The sequence below is a fragment of the Chlorocebus sabaeus genome, chromosome 2 (assembly GCF_047675955.1).
Source record: "Chlorocebus sabaeus isolate Y175 chromosome 2, mChlSab1.0.hap1, whole genome shotgun sequence".
Lineage (NCBI taxonomy): Eukaryota > Metazoa > Chordata > Mammalia > Primates > Cercopithecidae > Chlorocebus > Chlorocebus sabaeus.
Window position 1 is genome coordinate 66,864,219 of NC_132905.1, and position 21,299 is coordinate 66,885,517.

Sequence of the window (21,299 nt, forward strand, 5' to 3'; positions counted from 1 at the left end):
TGAATCAGGCTGGATAAATTGGAATGAGTAAAAATGACAACAGGGAGGAGGCTTTGCAGGCGTCCAGATGACACAAGAGGGCGAGGTTTGGGTGGGGCCCATGGGAGTAGGAAGAGCCAGTTGGGGTAGCAGAGAATGCTTGTGTTCCCTTAGGAAAGCCTGGCCATCACCCTGATGGGCCAGAAGGGAAAATGTTGGGTGTTGCTGGTTTGGGGCAGGATGTAGCAGTCTGAGCACATTTCTTGTGCACCTGCTGTTTGCCTGGCTCTGCGCCAGGGGCTCCACAAGGGGGCTCATGAAATCTGTACAAGAAGCCAGAGGCGGTGGACTTACCATCCCTGTTTTGGAGATAAGGAAAAGGTAGCTCAGACCCAAGGCCGATTGTCTCCAAACCGTGGCTCTTCCCACAGCTCAGCTCTGCTTCTTGGAAAGGGAACTCCTGCTTTTAGGGTCCAAGGGAGCTGAGCCTTCTTGTCCTTTAATTAGGAGCAAGCACATTTATCCTAAAAGCCCACAAATCCTGCTTTCTAAGGATCCTGAAGGTCAGGGTGCCAGTTTGGAATTCCTTCAAGGTGGAAGAGTCAGAGGAACTAGGGACCCTCACACCAGCAGTTTTACATACTGGACCGTGAGAAGCTTCTGGAGTTGTGCCGTGTGTATGTCCAGCACAATATTAGGCATGTCCACCACTGAGCCTGTTGGAATTCTCAGCTGGCCCCCACCAGAGAGGGGCCCAGCTGCAGTAATCAGTCACCCACAAAGGCAGGAAGGGACTTGTCTCCAAGGTGCCTCGCACAGGAGAGCCAAGTGACGGAGCCTAGGACCCATTTCTCAGGCTGCAGCCAGGAATCCCCAGTGGACAGAGGGAAAGGGAAGGGGACTAGTGCTTACAGAGTGGCTACCATGGGAGGCAGCAATGGTTGGTCCCAGTGTACAGCCAGGAGATTGGTGGCTTGGCCGGGGTCTCCCAGCCAGTCATTCTCCTCTGTGTGTAGCCCACACTCCTCTGAACACAAACTTGGTCATGAGGCAGAGCAACCACATGGCAAGCACAGCCTCCAGGCGCCCCTCACCCCGCTGCTCCCTTGCCTCCAGCAGACCCCAGCATCTATATACCAGTTTGCTTTGGCAGATACTCTCTGAGCCCAGCGGTATGCAGGGTACAATTGTAACTGTAACTGTGTTCTTCATACCAAAATCTGGACAAAGGTTTTGAGGAGAGATTTTTGTGCTCCTTTGGAACAGAGATGGCCTGAGAAATGCTATTTGGACTTTGGAACACTGGACTAGAGTGACGTATGCCATCCCTTTCCATTGTAGTAATTCATTTGATGACCATCTAGAGCCAGGTGCTTTCTCGTAAATTTGCTAATTCTCACGTATATTCATTCTTTTTGTTTTGTTTTCAGCACGTTGATTCTGGATCTTTAATATTTGTTTAGCCTGTTTTGATTTGCAGAGTACTTTTATATACATTATCTCCATAGATCTTTATCCAGCTTTGGGAAGTATTACTATTCTTGTCATCCTTGTTTTTCAGAAGAGGAAACTGAGGTTCACTGGTAGAAAGAGGCTTGACCAAGGTCACTGTGGCTGAGCTACTTTTTCAGTAAATATTCATTAAGTGCTGCTCTGTGCCCAGCAGTGAGCTGACCCTGGGGAAACACTGACAGTCAGAGCTGCTTTAGAGACTTAGTTTCTGACCTCCCAGAGTCTGCAGCAGCAGCAGCAGCAGCACCGAGATCTAGCCAGGATCCACCACCAGGCTCCTAACCTGCATGCTGGGCCCTCTCCACTTCAGGTCCGTGTAGTTTGGGCCTGTGGCTTAGGTCTAGACTGTTGCAGCCTGTAAGCCCTCAGCCTGGAGCATCATGGTGTAAAGCAAGCCAAGGCATAAGTCTCTGCAAACTGAACTTCCAAAGTAACAAAAGAGGCCAGGTATGGTGGCTCATGCCTGTAATCCCAGCACTTTGAGAGGCTGAGGTGGGCAGATCACCTGAGGTCAGGAGTTTGAGACCAGCCTGGCCAACATGGCAAAACCCCATCTCTACTAAAAATACAAAAATTAGCCAAGCGTGGTGGTACATGCCTGTAATCCCAGCTACTTGGGAGGCTGAGGCGGGAGAATCGCTTGAACCCGGGAGGTGGAGTTTGCAATGAGTCAAGATCACGCCATTGCACTCCAGCCTGGGCAACAGAGCAAGACTCTGTCTCAAAAAAAAAAAAAAAGGTAACAAAAGAGGTTTTCAGTAATGGCTTAATTATTAACAGGGTGAAGAAGGGCCTCTCAGCAGAAAGCCATCTGCTCCTTCTCCCTGGGGGGATGTCGCCCAAGGGCTGCTCTACCTAAGATCCTGGTGTGAATGTTCTGGAGCCTCCAAATATTTAATTACACTCTGCACAGGTGTGGAGCTCTGTGGCCATGTGCTGAGCTTGGGACCCTCCCCACCACCTTTAATATTAAATGAGATGAAATAAAGTAAGGTCCTAGGATAGCAGGTCTGGAAAGGACTCTGGCCCAGCCCCTTCCTTTCCCATGAGTAGGAACCAAACCTCGGAAGGAAGGGACTTGCCAGGATCCCATATTGAGAGACATTCCTTCCCCTTCCCTTCCCTTATCAGTTTCACTTAATTTCCCCTGTCCTTCCTGATAGGAACTCTCATTCCAGCTGTACCTGTTCAACATTCAAAGCTGCCTTCAAATCTTTCCTATGCCTCAAAGTCAAGTTTTCCCTCAGTCTTCCCTGACACTCTCCTCCACACCCCAGAGCCCCACAGTGTCCAGTCTGTCTCAGTCTACTTTCAGAGGCTGACTGCCTGTTCTACAAGGCTAGACCAGCAGCCCTGAGGAGACATTTCAAAATCTGGGTGCCTGGGTCCTGCCTCCCCTTGCAACCCGGGGAGTCTGATGCCTGAGATCTAGGAAGAGTCATCTCTGGATACATTTTGCTGAAGGGTTTTTTTGTGTGTGTAAAAGTTATATTTTTACTGAAAAAGCAATACTTGTATGTTGGTTTAAAAAAATTCAATCTTGGTTAAAAAAAAACAATGAAAAATTAGTCCCTGTCCTACCCAGACACCTAATCACTGTGACCAGTCTTGAGGTTTCCTTATAGAAATACTCAGCATCCACGTGCAGCTATTGTCAGTAACATCCCTTTTTATTACTTAAACAGTGGCATATTCTCTCTCTGCTTTTCTATACCTTGCATTTTTCATGTAAGTCTCTGTTGCAGGTTATTCTTGGTGGGCACGTACAGGTTCGTGGCCACCTTTGCTCCTGAGCATGTGGCTTTCCATTGACACATAGGCCACCAGTTGTTTGTCCTCTACTCAAGGATGTTTAGCTTGTTCTCAGTCTTGCTGCTGTAAACAGTGCTGCAGTAAACACCCTTTCCTATGTGTCTCCATGCAGGAGTGCATGTGTAGCTGTTGGAGCCATTCCTGCACACGGAATTGCTCTTTCAAGAGTCTGTGCACTTAAAATTTGTCATGTATTTTTTAATTGCCTTCTTTTTCATTCTGAAAATGTGTATATTTTAAAAGGCACCCCGCCTTCACCCCCAGATTCAAATTTGTTTCTTCCATGAGCTCCTCTTGTGCTGCACCTGCTTGGCAACGGCGGGGCCAGTGAGCTCATTCAAATATTTACTGACCTTGCTGGGCATGGTGGCTCACGCCTGTAATCCCAGCACTTTGAGAGGCCAAGGCAGGCAGATCACAAGGTCAGGAGTTTGAGACCAGCCTGGCCAATATGGTGAAACCCCATCTCTACTAAAAATACAAAAATTAGCCGGGCGTGGTGGTAGGTATCTGCAGTCCCAAATACTCAGGAGGCTGAGGCAGGAGAATCACTTGAACCCGGGAGGCAGAGGTTTCAATGAGCTGAGATTGTGCCACTGCACTCCAGGCTGGGTGACAGAGCAAGACTCCATCTCCAAAAAAAAAAAAAAAATCCTCCTGGCTTGGCAGCTATACCCCTGCCCTTCACTGAACCTCAGTTTTCCTCATCTGAATTACAGGAATTACAGTGGTCTTAGCTAGACAGAGTGGGCATGCCAGGGTCGGCAGAGATTCTGAAGTCTAGACCAGCTCCCCGGTGAGCCATTGTCAGTCCTAGCAGATGGCCAGGTCAGCCCTCTGGCTAGAAATTTTAGGGCAGCTAGTGGTAGGTGTCTCCTCTTGATGTGCTGAGATGGGATCAAGATCACACTTGGGCTTTTGTTGAAAGAACATATAAGATGAGAGGGGAAAAAAAAAAGATCATACTTAGGGGCTTCCTGAATTTGCTCTGCCCTAGGTTGCTGGGACCTCTAGGACCTGTGCAGACTAAAGGAACTCAGTTGGTAGATCCAAGAGGTGGTCAGGGAGACCAGGAGCATGTCTACACTGCCAGCAGGCTTTTGCCTCCTCCCCCAAGCCAACAGGATGGCCCAAAAAGCCCCCCCCCCAGCGGATCATCTTTGCAGCTCCTGTTTTAGCTCCAGTGGCAGCAGAGATGAGGAAGGGGAAGTCTATCTTTTTTTTTCTAGTTTGAAGTGACATTTAAAATCACTAGCCTAGGGGCCAGGCATGGTGGCTCATGCCTGTTATCCCTGCACTTTGGGAAGCCAAGACGGGTGGATCACTTGAGCTCAGGAGTTCCAGACCAGCCTGGGCAACATAGTGAGACCCCGTCTCTATAAAAAATACAAAAAGTAGCTGGGTGTGGTGGTGCACACCCGTACTCTTAGCTACTTGTGGGGCTGAGGCGAAAGGATTGCTTGAGCCCAGGAGGTCAAGGCTGCAGTGAGCTGTTTGTGCCACTGCACTCCAGCCTGGGTGACAAAGCAAGACCCTGTCTCAAAAAAAAAAAAAAAATCACTAGCTCAGTTCCTCCCTCTTATTTTATCAACAGGAAAACTGCAGCCTGGAGAAGTTGAGGGTCTCCTCCCAAGTCTCCCAGTGAACTTGACAGGTCTCAGCTCACTTCTGCTCAGATTAGAAGCCCGGCATTTGACTCTCCTAGTCCTTAACTCTCAACATCTTTCCCAAATTGTTCCAGTCGTCAAGTTTCACTTCGGGGTTAAAAACCAAAGTGAAAGAAAAACAGCAAAGCAGGAAGCAGCCGCTTCAGACCCAGTCCAGGCTGAGGGGAGGCTCTGAGGGGCCCAGGCCCTGGTGGCCTCATGAGGAGGGGAGCAGGCCTTTTCCCTACCCACTCCCACCCTTGCTCTGGGAGCCTGACTGGGGCAGGGACTGGGTGGGGCCCCTCAGGGAGAGGCGCCAGGCTACAGACAGACAGTAGCGTCCTGGCCTGGCCCACTGCTGTCTGGGAGACAGCCAGTAGGACGGGTTCCCTAGTGAAGTCAGCCCCATGTAGGTGTGGTCCCAGCCGGGTTCCAGGTAGGCCTTTTAAACTCCGTCCTTCCGGGGCAGAGCTGAGCTAGAGCTGGGCCTCTGTCAGCTTGGGAAAGAAGTCCTGGCTTCCTAAACCCAGCTTTCACAGAGCATTTCACTCTCCCTGAAGGTAAGAGCCAGCGCCCTGTCTACCATGAAAACTCTTAAACTTTTGGTCACTGTGGGCACTTACCTCCTATAGTTTCTTTTTGGCACCAAGATGACCTGAAAGCCAAAGGATGGGGGAGCTGGAACTGCTGGCTTCTTACCTCTTTATGTCACTGAGTTGATGGGTGGCCTCAGGCAAGACCCTTCCCTTCTCTGGCCTGCAGATTCCTCCTTCTTTTATCAGCAGGAGGGAGCTCCTTCTGTCTCTTCTATTAAGTTGAATTTGGTTCCTGTAAGTTGGTGAGAGAGTATCGTAACACCCACTTTGGTTGGCCTGTGTATTTCAGATATTAACTGTTACCTGATTAGCTGGGGTCTCAAGTTCCTATTTCCTGTGCTTTTACTAAGGAAATTCTCAGACTTATCAATGCAAATATGTTATCAATTTTGTCGCTAGACCAAATATGATTTTTTTAAAATAGAGATATCCCACTATGCCACCCAGGCTGGTCTCAAACTCCTGGGCCCAAGCAATCTGCCTGCCTTGGCCTCCCAAAGTGCTAGGATTACAGGTGTGAGCTACCATGCCTGGCCAGCAAATATTTTTATATACCTCTCTTCTCCTTTGCACAGTCACAGGGTCCCTAAGTACAGAGCTGGGGTCCAGTCTCTAAGGGCACCCACTGAGCATACAGTAGGTGATCAGGAAATCCACACCCCAAAGGTCTCATGTACCTATAGTTAAGAGTATCTCTGTGGAGTTGGGCTGCTGGGGTTCAGTTCTTGTGCTGCTAGTTAGAGCCGTGAGACCTTGGACAAGGTACTTAACCTCTCTGGGCTTGTTTCTTCACCTGCAAAATAGAGATGCTAATAATACCTGATTGTAGTCCAGCATGAGGACAAGAGAAATGTGTGCACAGCACTAAGCACAGTGCCTAGTACAGAGGAAGCATTTAAAAAGTAATAGCTGCTGCTGTTACTGATATCCAGGGGGAAAGAGAAGACTTGAAATAGCCAAAAACTGTCCATGTCCCATGCTTGGAAAGATGTAGATGGATTGGGTGGGCTGCTTGGAGTGGAGTCAGTTATTTGATGGCTATTTATCAAGTGCAAGGCTCTCAGGGGGAAGGTGGCCTGGGTAGGGGAGAGGCAAATGCCCTGAGTGAGGGAAGGGGAAGAAGGGCAGGCTGTCCAGGGTTCAGGACACCCAAGATCAGGCTGGAGAATCTACCCAGGGCTGTCAGAATCTGCCAGGTATGTGGAGCTAGAGTTTTGTCTGCAGGATCATTACTCCATCTGGGCAGTTTCCTACTGGGGACTGTGATGAGGACCTGTTACTGACTGCGGAGAATAGGTTTGATAGTTCTAGCCTCTCCTGGAACTTTCTTGCTTTCCCACGCTTCCTGACGTGGCTGTTGCCCTGCACAGGGGTGTAGTAATGGGAGTTGTCTGCCTGCCTGTGGAGTGCGAACCAAGGTCGGGTGGGGAAGAGGGGCCTTGTCTGGTATCACCCAGTAAAGGTAGGGCTGCCACCGTTGCTGCTGTCCCAGCAGTTTCTTTAAGAGAAGCACATGCAGCAGTGTGTGGGAATGGTGGGGGGTGGAGGGCAGGGATTGGGCTCCTCCCTCCTTCCCACCCCACCTCCACTTCTCTTTCCAAACAATCAGCCATTCATTTACTTGAGTGCCAAGTGCTGTGCCAGGAGCCAGGGAGAGACTAGGGAACAAGACTGACTTCCCTCCAGCTTGGAGTCCCCACCCAAGCAGGTAACAAATAATCAAGATACTATATAATCTGTTTGTGATGAGATCCCTAAAAGAAACAAATAGGTGCTGAGAGATTGGGGAAGGCATCTCAGAGAAGGTGACTAGGGGATGGGAAGGAGGCAGTCAGGGTCTGACTGGGAGGTGTCACTACCCTAAGGTGGGGGTATCTTGAGGGAACAGGAGAGGTAGGGGTTACATCTGGAGCAGTCTCAAGGTCAGGCAGGACCCTGGGGGTCTCAGTGAACCTGAAGAGGTGTGATAATGAATGTACTGCAAGTGAATATGTTTCTTCCCTTTTCTTTCTTTCTTTTTTTTGAGCGTTTGAGACGGAGTCCTGCTCTGTCACCCAGGCTGGAATGTAGTGGCATGATCTCAGCTCACTGCAACCTCGCCTGCCGGGTTCAAGTGATTCCCCTGCCTCAGCCTCCTGAGTAGCTGGGATTACGGTGCCTGGTACCATGCCTGGCTAATTTTTGTATTTTTAGTAGAGATGGGGTTTCATCCTGTTGGCCAGGCTGGTCTCGAACTCCTGACCTCGTGATCTGCCCGCCTCAGCCTCCCAAAGTGCTGGGATTACAGGTGTGAGCCACTGCGCCTGGCTCTCCATACAATCTCTTACCCAATTCCTATCCAAGGTTCTATGATACACATCCATTACTGCCTTTGTACACCTCTGATCTTTATTTTCTATTTGAATTATTTTTCTTTTATTTATATTTGCTGAATTCCAGTAAATAGATTGTAGGCAGATTATTAATCAGTCCTTGCTCACAAATACAGTTAAATTAGAAAATTTTTAAAAATGCTTAGTTTTAAATATTTTATTTGTGACTTTTAGGTTTGGAATGGCATGCACCACCACGCCCAGCTAAAATCAAAGCAGTTTGATAACTGCTGGGACTCATTCTTCAGTGGGCCACTCACTCGTCCGTTTTTAACACTGTGTTAATGACCATCTTAACCTTTTATTTTTGTTTTGTTTTGAGACAGAGTCTCACTCTGTCGCCCAGGCTAGAGTGCAGTGGCGCAATCTCGGCTCATTGCAACCTTCGCCTCCCGGGTTCAAGCAATTCTCGTGCCTCAGCCTCCCAAGTAGCTGGGATTACCCACCACCACACCCGATTAATTTTTGTATTTTTAGTAGAGACGGGGTTTCACCATGTTGGCCAGGCTGGTCTCAAACTCCTGACCTCAGGTGATCCTCCCGCCTCAGCCTCCCAAAGTGCTGGGATTACAGGCGTGAGCCACCACGCCCGGCCCTCACTAGCCCATTTTAAGGAGATATATTTGAAGGGCAGCTGAGGGGAATGCTCTGAATAATTAACTCTTACAGTAGTGATTAATTCTCCAAGATTTTTTTTTTTTTTTCTTTTTTTTTTTTTAGGCAGAGTCTCTGTCCCCCAGCTTGGAGTACAGTGGCATGATTTCAGCTCCCTGCAACCTCCACCTCCCGGGTTCAAGCCTCCTAGGTAGCTGGAATTACAAGCACCTGCCACCACACCAGGCTAATTTTTGTATTTTCAGTAGAGAGGGGTTTCACCATGTTAGCCAGGCTGGTCTTGAACTCCTGACCTCAAGTGATCCACCTGCCTCGGCCTCCCAAAGTGCTGGGATTACAGGCATGAGCCACTGTGCCCGGGTAATTCTCCAAGTTAATGCACAATGCACATTTCAGCTTATGTGTGGCCTTATCCTGGCAGAATTGCTAAAGGACTGATCATCTGGGAGAGCCTCCTCTGCAGAGGTAGCCTTGGTTCCAAAGCGCCTGGTGGCCTGGTCACTGCCTCCTATCGAGGCAGGATAATGGGATAAGAAGACTGTGGATCTGATCACAGGACCCAGGCATAATTCCTTCATTAGCTATTTGCTCTAGGATTTAGGCCAAGTCCCTCCACCTGCCTCAGCCTCAGCTTCCTCTTCTGGGAAATGGGACAATACTTTCCAACATATTTATGACTCAGAGTCAGTGAGACAGATGATGGACTTCCCTTTGCAGTCTTGGGAATCCCAGCACAGTGTTTGGACACAGTTAAATGCAAGGAAAATAGGACTCCTGATCCCAATTTGTAGAAGTAGTGGAGACCCAGAGATATAGTGACTTGCCCAAGGTCATACAGCACTTCACTGATAAAATTGGGCTGAAACCCAGCTACCCTCCACAAGTTGCAGCTATTTAAGGTTTCTTGTTGGTCAGTCTTTCGAAGGACAGTAGACTTGAAATAGATGTTTGCTTTTCTATCTTACTGGATTACTGGATTTGAAACATTTCTCAAGAAGCTCTGGTGTTGATGGGCCTGTGAGGGAGGATAGAGGGTAAAGGTTTGGGTAGGGGATAAGGACAGTAATTCTGTGTCATAGGACTGGAGTCCTAAATGACTTCCATGGTGATCATCTTGTCCAGGGACAGCCAATATCTTGCACTTGGCAATTATCCCTCATACTGGACCCATGGCAGACAGCATCAACCATAGCACTCCCATTGACCCCCGGATACAGCGTGAGGAGCCTTCTCAACACAGGCAAAGCCAATCAACCAGAAGTAGCATGCCCAGTGGAACCTGTGCCCTTCCCAGTCTAGTGCAGTCCCCCGCTTTTACAGATGGGTGGCAGTCCTGGGAGGGGGAAGGACTATGAAGGGCAAGTGATGTCACAGGTCTCTTTGTGAGAGCAGAAAGGAGTCTGGCAGGACAGTTTGAAGCCTTCGGAAGTATGTTTGCAAAAACATCAGGGCAGAGCAGCTCCCAGGGGGTAGGTGTTATCAAGGTAAAGTCTGTTTTCTCCAGATGTTTCTTGGGATGCTGGCTTGGCCTCAGGGTGTTTTGTGAGAGTGTACCATAGTCAGATTCCACCAACCAGAGCGGGAGGACAAACTTGTCTTTCTACAGCAGCTTCTAAGCTTTGTAGGAATGTATGTGTCAGTCTTGCCGAAGCAAGCTTGTATTTTTACTACTGTGAGACTGGATTCTGTGAAGATTCCATTCTGGAGGTTGAAACCTGTAGGGTTTGCACTCAGTTAGCAGATAGAACACGACTCACTGTGTGATCCCGAGCAAATCCTTCAACCTCTCTGAGCCTCCTCCTTCCTTAGTAGCACAGGGGTGATGATGAAAACATCTCCTTGAGGGGATCAAATATAAGATGCAGAGGTTAGGACCTCAGATGGTGACTGGGCTACTGCAATAACCACCAATTCCTGAGCAGGTGAAAAACATCTGGCAACTATGATTATTAGCCACTAATATTCAGCCACTCCTCAGTGTGGCTGACCCCATGCCATTGTTGGGGCAGAGTTCTATGGACAGAATGGGATGGTTGGTGACCTTCTGATTGGTAGGTGTTCTTTCAAAGAGATCTTCCCAGATGTTACCATGCTGTGCTTTCAGAGGTAGTTGAGAGGAAAAGTGAATGGGGAGGGCTCTGTGGGCATGAGGGGGAACATATAGTCAAGACTTGTTCCAGCATCGCTGTCATCTGCTTGCTAAGTTGTTTCTTACTCTTCTCTACTTAGAGTCTTCAAAGTCTTCTAGGATGAGGGCTCTGCCAGCCTGTGTCATTTTTTCGGGTAAAATCAGAGGGTGGGGTTCTGCCTCCTAAGTGTCAGCAGGCATTCACCTGGGTACAGGAATGGAGGGCCAAAATTCTTTTGGGCCAGGAATGGAGGTCACAGGGATGCAACCCTGCCTTCAGGAGGCTCAGGGTCTAAAGGGGGAAGCAGAAGAGTAAAGAGGTTTGTAAAAACAATGTGGTGGGCAAGGGCCTGTGGTGTGCCTGAATGTGGGATATTGTTCAGTGAGGGAGCCAGGGCAGGGGCCTGGGAAGACTGTCAGGGAAGGCTTTTTGGCAGGAGTGATGCTGGAACTGAGATTAAAGGAGGAGGCAGAATCAGTGAGGAAGAAGAGGGTGTTCAGGCAGCACAGACGCCTGGAAGCTGAGCATGGTGTGTTGGCATGAGAAGGGGGTGATAGAGAGTTAGAGGGGTGATTGACAAGGCAGAGAGGCCAGTGGTCTCTGCACTAAACTGTTAGAATGGTGCTACTACAGCATGGTGTGGAGGGGCTGGATGGTTGTGAGTGCTGGGCAGGGCAATGAACCTTCCCAAAATCAATCCTTGGAGAGGATGAGGCCCCTCATTTCTGCCCCAGGCCAGAAATCCTCAGCCTCTGGCGTGCAGAGTCCCGGGAGAGCCTGGGATTGGGCAACAGCTCCGTGGGCCCTTTGCTCAGGAGATGTGTAGGCTCCTCAGGCAATTGTAATGACAGTTCCTCACCTGCCAAGCCCTTCCCCACCTGTCTTAGGAAACTCACAGCAGTGCTAGGGCAGTGGACAGGGCAAGCCTCATTATTCTCATTTTATAGATGAGAGAAATTCAGACCCAGGAGCTTAAGTCATGCAGTGAATGAAGGCTGGTTCCAGGGATTCCTAACCTACTGGCAGTTTCTGTCATAGCAGGTATTTTGAAGGGGGCGGGGTAGCAAGTATCAGCTGATCTCATATTCTGCTGATGGATTTATCATCTCAGATGGGAGGTCTTGTGCAGCTAGACTTCCCAGATGAAGGTGTTTTACTTCCTGACTTTGCTGTCTGAAGCCCTGGTGTATGTTCTCACAAAATCTCCTGTGTGGCTAGGCTGTGTGAACTTTCTCCTTTTGTATTTCGCTGTTTGTTGATAACAGTTCTCCGGAGGTAGGGGGAAGAAAAGACCAGACATGGTGGCTCACGCCTGTAATCCCAGCCCTTGGAAAACCAAGGTAGGATGATGGCCTGAGCCCAGAAGTTGGAGATCAGTCTGGGCAACATAGTGAGACCCTGTTTCTACAAAAAATAAAAATTAAAAAAATTAGTCAGGGGCGGTGGTACATACCTGTAGTCCTAGCTACTTGGGAGGCTGATGTGGGAGGATCACTTGAGCCCAGAAAGTTGAAGCTACAATGAACTATGATCACACCCTGTACTCCAGCCTGGGTGACAGAGTGAAACCCTGTCTCTAAACAAAAAGTTGACTGGGCACGGTAACTCATGCCTGTAATCCCAGCACTTCAGGAATCCTAGGTGGGAAAATTGCTTAAGCCCAGGAGTCCAAGTCCAGCCTGGGCAACATAGTGAGACCTCATCTCTACAAAAACTAAAAAAAATTAGCCAGGCATGGTGGTGCACACCTGTGGTTCCAGTTACCTGGGAGGCTGAGGTGAGAGGATTGCTTGAGTCCGGGCTATCAAGGCTGCAGTGAGCTGTGATCATGCCACTGCACTCCAGCCTGGATGACAGAGTGAGACCCTGTCTCAAAAAAAAATGTTGAACTATGAATGTCATGCACACAAGGATGATGTCAGACATCACATCCAGAACTGGACATAAAGTAGGAGGACAAAGAGCGTCTCAGGCCCAGTAGGAATCTTAAAGTTCACACCCATGGGGACTTCAGTTTCCTCCCTGGCATCCATCCTACCTGCATCTAGCCTGGCTGGCCGTTTTCTAGGTCCTTCCTCCGTCTTTGGCCAGCTCTGCTTCTTAGAAAACTCCTCTGTATAATTAGGAAAAATCTACTTCCCATTAACAGTCCCCATCTTCTTTTTCCCCTCTGATTGTAGTGTGACCTTCTGGGGCCACATGTGTATTTAACAGTCTTTTAGGATTTGAGGACAGTCGTCATGCCCTTTTAAATTGTCTCTCTTCTCCAGGGTGACCAGCCTAGCCTCTCCAAGCCATCCCTCACTTTACGCTAAGCACAATTTTTGGTGCATATGTGTCACATGCCCCATTTGTGACAAGTCTGTCCCAGACACACTAATCACTTGTTGAGTCAGTCCTGGGCTTTCTCATGCAACTCCATGTGACTGCCACAGTGCCCAGTCAGTGGAGGAGGCTTTTCATTGTCATATTTGCACATTCCTGTGGGTTTCTTGAGGACAAGGACTGTTCATTCTGGGTCCCTAGTGGCTGGCACTCTGCATGGCTTTCCCTCTGTAAATAAGCACTTGCTGGAATGGGATGGAGTTGAGACTTCTCCCTGTGTGGGTCACCTTCTGACATCAGGCTCCAGTTTGACGATATCCGTTGCCTGGAATTACCTATGATACCCTCAGTATTATCCAGAGTTCGGTGGGGACTGCGCCCTCTCTGGTCCTGTGACTTTCCTGTAACAATGCATTCTCAAACAGTGTCTGTGGTCTGCTGACATCACTAAGCCATTTTTCCACATATGCCGCTTTTCTTGTGTAATTGTGTTACTTGGGTTCCCAAACTCAGTGTCTTAATATAAGCTCTGAGGGGAAAAAAAATCCCTCTCCTTTCCCGTGTCTCTGTCCCCAGGGTGTCCCTGGCACAGAGGCAGGCAGCGTTACTTCTGCTGACCTGAAGTGAACTCATGGTTTTCCCCATTCAGTCCTGCACTATTCGTCTCATGCCGACTCTTGGCTGCCCAGGGATCTTGGCTCCTACTCCTGTCACCTGATATGCCACCTGCCACTCCAGGCCCAGTGAATGAGCTTGTTAACACTGCGTTTCTATTCTGGGATTCGCTTGGTCATTCAGAATGGTGAAAGAGGCCACAAATCGAGGTGTACAGGGCCTGGCAGTGTCTGGCTTTGCTGGACACAGGGCCTGTGACAGTTTGTGAAAGCCAGGCTTTTGTGACCTATCACCAGGGTTTGACATCAGCCCTCCAGAAGTGAGGGTAGTTTTTTTTGAGGCTCTTTCCAAGTAATACTTCCCAGGCTGGGCTCTGGGATCTTAGGGCTTTGGAAAGGTAGCAGCAAAGCTCTTATGATAGAGCCAGTATTTGAAAAGCCACATTTTGCGTTCTCTACCCTCAGTCCTTCACCAGACCAAACAGAGGCTGCACATGTCAAGTTTTTGCACTGTGCTGGAGCCGAGGCAGCTCTGAACTGGGCAGCTTCTCCTGCTCACTAGCACCTGCTTCTAGTGGGTTGGTTTTTTGTTTGTTTTTGTTTTTGTTTTTTGAGACAGGGTCTCACTCTGTTGTTCAGGCTGGAGTGCAGTGGCATGATCTTGGTTCACTGCAACCTCCTTCTCCCGGGTTCAAGTGATCCTCACACCTCAGCCTCCTGAGTAGCTGGGATTACTGGCATGAGACACCATGCCTGGCTAATTTTTGTATTTTTGATAGAAACGGGGTTTCACCACGTTGGCCAGGCTGGTCTCAAACTCCTGACCTCAAGTGATCCTCCCACCTTAGCCTCCGAAAGTGCTGAGATTACAGGCATGAGTCACCATGCCTGCCCAAGTTGGTTATAGCTTTGATAAACAAGATTGTGATTTAGTAACAGTAGCTTGGGTGCTACCATCTCTTTAAAGCTTGGACTCCTAGGGATGATGGTAATAAGGTGTCCAGGGTGGGCTGGGGCAGGGGCCACTGCAGACTCTGCAGGTGGGTCTCTGAGGATAAATAAAATGTTTGTGGCAGATTCCAATACAGAATGGGTGAGGAGTACATGTTTCCTGACAGGCTGCTTACTGGATATGGTTGCAGTGGTGGTAGAAATGGTTTTTCAGAAACTACATGCTATTTGGACATACTGTTTGGAGGTCAGTGGTCGGGGCTAGAGGAGGTGGAGTTTAGCTATGGGAAGGTGCCTCCCTGAATGCCTGGAACTGTGTTCTCCGGGCTGGGGGGAAACCAGGAACATTCCCACACTCAGAGCCCCAGGCAAGGGTCCCTGCTCTGCTGCCAGATCCTCAGCGAGTGCATTTGCCTTCCTGGTCCTTTTTCATGTGTACTGTGAGAGAGTGAATTAGTCTGGTAGGTCCCAGAATACCATGTGGGAATTCTATACAGAGAAAAAAAGGGGAAATGGAGCTGCTCTGAGGAACCTGGGGTGGGGTGAGAGTCCAAAGAGCCTTCCCCAGGCCCCCTTGGGAATCCCTAGAACCGGACTCAGTCACACTGGAGAAGTCCTGAGTGGCTGGGAACCCATGTCAGCAGTTCCGGTGTTCCTGGTGAGAGAGTCAGAGCATGTGGGGCCATGTGTCTGGGAGCAGGACCTGAAGGAGGACAGTGGACAGCAGCAGTCACAGGCAGGGTGGGTGCCTTAGCCATGTGCTGGGGTTCTGCACCGGGGTCACCAGGCCCCTGTCCTCATTGTCAGCAGAGCCAGAGCTGCCACCCTCTAACCCACTCAGGAAATAGTCAAACCCTGCCTAAGGACCCCAGGAATAAAGGGCCCATTTAGGCCCTAACTGGGGAACTGGCCTGGCCAGGATCTCAGCCAGGCTCTGGCAGGTGGCACCTAACTCCCAGCCCTGGAGGGCGTGGCTAAAAAGCAGCTAAATGCACTGGTTCTGGGCGGAAAAAGCCTGGGCTCAGCTTCTGACTTTTCCACTTCCTATCTGTGTAATCCTGGGCTACTCAGTTCTCTGAGCCTCAGGGGTTTTTTTGTTTGTTTATTTTTTATCCTTGAAATTAGAATGGTAAGCCTGGTGAAGAGTTGGTGAGCCGATATAGTTAAAGTGCTTCATGCTAGGCCAGTTCACGTCCAGCCCTCTGTCAGTGGGAGATGTCTGGGAGCTTCTGAAGTCTCCCAGCCAGCAGACAGCTTCCCACCCACTGAGGACCTGCCACCCTGGACTGTGGGTGTGCCTAGAGGCCCACTCTTGTGGCCCCAACATGTCAGGAAAAAAGCCCCTGATACACTTGACCCCAGTTGGGGAGTGAGCAGCTCTCCTAAAGGAGCAGCTGGGGGTCGGGTGGAGGCATTGCCCTGGCAACTGAGCAGGTCCCTCTCAGGCCTCTGCTCCAGGCCCCTGAAGGAGGGTGGCTGTCTGCACTCTGGATATAGCTTTCCTGCCACCTGTGTCCTGGTGCCAAGAGCCTGAAACCAGACCTGGCCTTCCGGCCAAAAGGGACTTTGCTTTCACCCAGCCGGAACTGAGACACCGCTAGAAGTTCCTCCTGGCTTTCTCCACCTCAAGGTTCCCACTGGGCTAAGAGGAGGCTCTTATGGACAGGCTTCCTGGGGAGCAAGGGAGGGGGCTGGAACCCTAGAAGGAGGAAGGGGGTCTGGGGCAGCTGCTGTGGCAGTCCATAGACTTGTGTGCCACAGGCCACTGCCGCTGCATGCGCACCTGCATTGTATTTCTTAAAATTATGAATTAACACCATTTGAAAATGCAGAGGAGTTTTTTTGCCAATTGATTTTTTTTTCCACTGACTGTTTCTCAAATGATTTTTCTGTTGATATATAATAGATGTACATATTTTCAGGATAGATGTGATATTGTAATATATCCATATAATGTGTAATGATCAAATAAGAGTAATTAGGATATCCATCACCTTAAACATTTTTCTATATGCTGGGAACATTCAAATTCTTTGGCTGGGCAAAGTGGCTCATGCCAGTAATCCCAGCACTTTTGGAGGCCAAGTCCAGAGGATTGCTTGAGCCCAGGAGTTTGAGACCAGCTTGGGCAACATAGTGAGTTCCCATCTCTACAAAAAAATTAAAAATGAACCAGGCATGGTGGTGCACGCCTGTGGCCCCAGCTACTTGGGAGACTGAGGTGGGAAAATCATTTGAGCCCAGAGGTCAAGGCTGCAGTGAGCCCTGACAGAGTGAGACCCCGTCTCAAAAAAACAAAAAAACAAAAAACCAAAAAACTCTGCTAATTTGAAATGTATATTTTAAAATCCAGATTTCTGGTACATTTGGCAGCTCTGACAATGCTGGGCCCTGGTCTCCTACATGGCAGCTGTGAGCCATAAAGGGTTGATGCCCTGTACACATTTGAACTGTGACCCCCATTCAGGGACAACCCACTTAGTTTACAGCTGTGGAAACTAAGGCCCAGAAGGGACTCAGGCCCTGTGCAGAGTACACAGCCCACTATGGCGAGCACTGATTTTAGATCCTGGCAGCCTGGCCTTGCAGAGCAGAGCTTTCTGCACTGCCAGTCATAAGAGTAAAAAGCCTCTTCTCCCATCGATAAAGCATCAGTGATAATTACCACTCCTCTCAGAGCTGTGTCAGGATAAAGTAGCCCCTGGCCCGGGCCTCAGTAATGATTCTTTTAAATCTGTACAAATCCTACATCTTGCCCGGAAAATGTTGCTGGAAGCACCACATGCTTTCTCTGCCACCTTTCAGAAATGATTATTTTTCACACACTTGCCATTGCTCAGTGCTGAAGGTTTGTTGCAGTCTCATTCCCACAGCTTCACTGCCCAGCTGCAAGCAGATTTGCTCAAGGCTCTACCTCCCACCAGACTGTGCTCCTGTGTGTGGTGGGGCGTGATCTGAAGGAAGTTCAGAGCCCTGGCCCTGGGCATGAGATCCAAACTAAAAGACCAGGAATAAATCATTCTGCTTCCCTGTGCCTCTGTTTACCCAGTTGTCAAATAGGGGTTTGTTCATTCAGTAAGTATTTACTGAGCCCAACCATGTATTGAGCTTGCTACTGAGAAAGCACCATGATTATATGAGAGACTCAAGTTCCCCACCATCAGGGACCTGTATCAGATACTCAGGTTCCCTATCTGGTAGAGGAGAGAGACCAAAGACATGTGAGCTAATAAATGACCAGTGCTTGAATGAAACAAGCAGAATCCTTAATGAAAGAATAACAGCTTTGACGGGTGGTCAGGAAGGTCCTCACTGAAGACATGCCACTTGAGCTGAACCTAAAATAATAATGAGAAGGAGCAGACATGCCAACATGAGGGTGAAGTTCGTTTCAGACAGGGCATGGCAGGTCTAAAGGCCCCACGTGGGAGCATACTTGGAGCGTTTGAGGAATAGCAAAAGGCTGGTGTGGCTGGAATGGAATGAGGGAGGGGTGAGTGGGCCAGTTCCTATTGTAGGCTGAGGCAAGCAATGTGGATTTTATTCTGCATGGAATGGGGAGCCTTTTTTTTTGAGATGGAGTTTCACTCTTGTTGCCCAGGCTGGAGTGTAGTGGCACAATCTTGGCTCACTGCACCCTCCACCTCCCAGGTTCAAGTGATTCACCTGTTTCAGCCCCCTGAGTAGCTGGGATTACAGGCATGTGCCACTACACCCAGCTAATTTTTTGTATTTTTAATAGAGACAGGGTTTCACCATGTTGGCCAGGCTGGTCTCAAACTCCTGACCTCAGGTGATCCTCCTGCCTCAGCCTCCCGAAGTGCTGAGATTACAGGTGTGAGCCACCTCACCCGGCCTGGAATGGGGAGCCTTTGAAAAGCTTTAGAAAAGGGGAGAAGCAATCCAGTTTGAGCTTTTAAAAACTGTCAGGGTTCCAAGAGTGATTGTGGGTAAAATGGGCCATAGAGAAAACAGGGAGGCAAAAGACCAGGCCTGTTGGGGCAAGGAGAAGCTGGACTCTGTTAGCTGTGTTTTTGTGGTAGAGGGGTGAGGCTTTGCAGATGGAGGAGGGTGGAAGGAGGGGATAACTGAGTGCTCAGGGCCCCTCTCTGGGAGAGCAAGGCTGATGTGGAGGAGGAGAGGATTCAGATTCATTCTGGACACACTCAGCTTGAATGGCCTTGGCACTCCCTGGCAGAGCTGCCTAGTGCACTGGGACTCTCAAGATAGTAGGTGATACTCCCTCCTAACTGCTGTCAGTGTCTATACACTGTAAAATCCTCTGCCCATGGGCCAGTCTGGAGGGACTTCATGAGAAATGGGATGCTATGGCAGGAAGAAGGTGCCTCTGTTCCCATTGCTGCTTAGAGCAGCCCCAGGAAGCTGACAGTCCTGAGAGGAGGCAGCCTTCCTTGGATCTCCTTGCCTCAATCCCTATCCTCCCTCCACCAGCTAAGGTACCTAAGTTACGTTTCGCCAAACCGTGCCCCACTCAGCATCTGTCTTCCCATGCTTTGGACTGTCCTGCCCTGCTCCTTTGCTCACAGAGGATCCCTTCACCAGAAAGCTCTGTATTTCCTTGCCACTCAGTGACTCTGGCTACCCATCTAGGTGCAGGCAACCTCACTGTCTTCCAGAAAGGCCCCCAGATTGCCTCCCAGGAGGCAATCACTTTCTCCTTAATCCAGAAACCATGGTAACAAATTGGCATGGGCCCACCCCAAGATCCAAAAGTACCTCGTGCCTGTCAGCTCCTTGGCTCCTCCCCGGAGCACATTGAGTATCGCATCCTATTTTTAGGGGTAAAACAACTGCCATATAAAAGGCAGTTAGTGCAGCAGAGGGGCCATCAGGTAGTGGTCAGCCTTCAGGCACCCTGGTTTCAGGCTGCAGCCTGAGCACTGCCTAGCTGGGAGGTGAGTGCATGCAAATCTCCATCTCTCTGTAAAATGGGGCATTTACATTTGGGAAATGGGAACCTCCCTCATACTGGTTTTGAGGATTCAGTCAGCTAAAGGATAGCTAAAGTAGATTCTCATTATTCACTGTAGGTCACAGAGTCATAGTGAATGCTAAACCATTGCTCTTCTGGGCAATACAGGGTCACTGCAAGCCTGTGGTCATAACGTTTCTACCAACCAACCAGTCAGTCCATAACCTTGTGTTATGTGTATCTCTGTTGAAAGTTTTTTTTCTTTTTTTCTTTTTTTTTTTTTTTTTTTGAGACAGGGTCTCTTATTGCCCAGGCTAGAGTGTGCAGTGGTGCAATCTTGGCTCACTGCACCCTCTGCCTCCCAGGTTCAAGTGATTCTCCCACCTCAGCCTCCCAAATAGCTGGGACTACAGGCATCGACCACCACATCCAGCTAATTTTTGTATTTTCAGTAGAGACAGGGTTTTGCTACATTGGCCAGACTGGTCTCCTGACCTCAAGTGATCCGCCCGCCTCGGCCTCCCAAAGTGCTGGGATGACAGGCGTGAGCCACCGCGCCCGGCCGAAAGATTCTTTACTTAATATGCTGTTGATTCATTAAGATTGAACTCATGACTAGCAGCACTATGACTCATGCATGGATGAAGCGTACCTAACACTTTTCTCCATAAGGGACATCACAGCCTTGTTGCACTGAGAACACTGGGCAGTGCTTCAGCACTATGTGGGGGCCATTCTAAACAGTGAAGTCACAAACAGAAAGCCCACAAATGGGAAAAGTATAGCACTAAATAGACCTGCGAAAGGATACTTGTTTACAGTATGAGAGCTGCAGTGAGAAGGTGGAGTGTCACCTTGTTCCACCTCAGCTGGGGATGTGCGCAGCGGGCACACGTCTGCCAGCCCCTTAAGTGTTGGTTTTGCAAGTAAATTCAAGTGAGTAGGTAATTTTGCACATACAGAATTAGTAAGTAGGATCAGCTGTATATGAAGTACTGCTCAGGCCTGGCCATGGTCAGCACTCAGTAAGCTCAGCTGTTAGCATCAGAATCATTACCGACGGGAGTGCATCCTGGCTTCTGGACCAGGCTCCAAGGACAGAGCTAGCTCCCTGAGCTTTGTGGCTTTGTCTTCACCAGCCTGGCACCTTTTTAACTTCTTGGCTTCTGTGGATGTTGGGGTCTGAGGTAGATAGGGATCCTGGAGGCCCTGAATGCCTCCACTGAAGGGTTGGTTTGTTCCAAGTCTACAAACTGTTGAATGGTTTCAAACGGTGACATGATTGGATTCCTCACATGGCTGGGGGGAAGGAGGGACAGGAGGTCGGAAGGCCAGAGGGCATCTGTGGTAGTCTCAGGGAAGCTGGCTCCAGATCAGGGGGAGAAGATAAGGATGGGAGGGGCCTGGCTGTGAGGGGTGGAGGAGGATCTCCAGAAGGACTTGGGGAGGATGCTGCTGTGAGAGAGGCTGCCAGTCCCTCTTGCTGGAGTTTGAAAGTAAAGTTTGATGTTGCTAATTCTTTTTTTTTTTTTTTTGAGATGGAGTCTTGCTCTGTCACCCAGGCTGGAGTGCAGTGGCGCAATCCTAGCTCACTGCAACCTTCGCCTCCTGGGTTCAAGCAATTCTCTTGCCTCAGCCTCCCTAGTAGCTGGAATTACAGGTCTGCACCACCATGCCCGACTGTTTTTTGTATTTTTAGTAGAGATGGGGTTACCCCATGTTGGCCAGGCTGGTCTCGATTTCCTGACCTCAGATGATCCACCCACCTCGGCCTTCCCAAACGCTGGGATTACAGGCATGAGCCCGTGCCCGGCC

The 21,299-nt window shown here is 49.4% G+C and overlaps 1 protein-coding gene across 8 annotated transcripts in view; it reads left to right on the forward strand.

Moving 5' to 3' along the window:
- DLGAP4 (DLG associated protein 4) overlaps window positions 1-21,299 on the forward strand; it is a 230,765-nt gene that overhangs the window by 164,133 nt on the left and 45,333 nt on the right. The window contains exon 1 of one of the 8 annotated variants that reach the window (XM_037995033.2): window positions 5,157-5,509. The exons of 6 other annotated variants lie outside the window; for them this stretch is intronic. The gene's annotated coding sequence lies outside the window, so the exon portion shown is untranslated. Of the gene's footprint in view, window positions 1-5,156; window positions 5,510-7,235; window positions 7,254-21,299 lie in introns of those variants that run through there. One more of the 8 variants, XM_073009488.1, reaches the window with a different exon arrangement.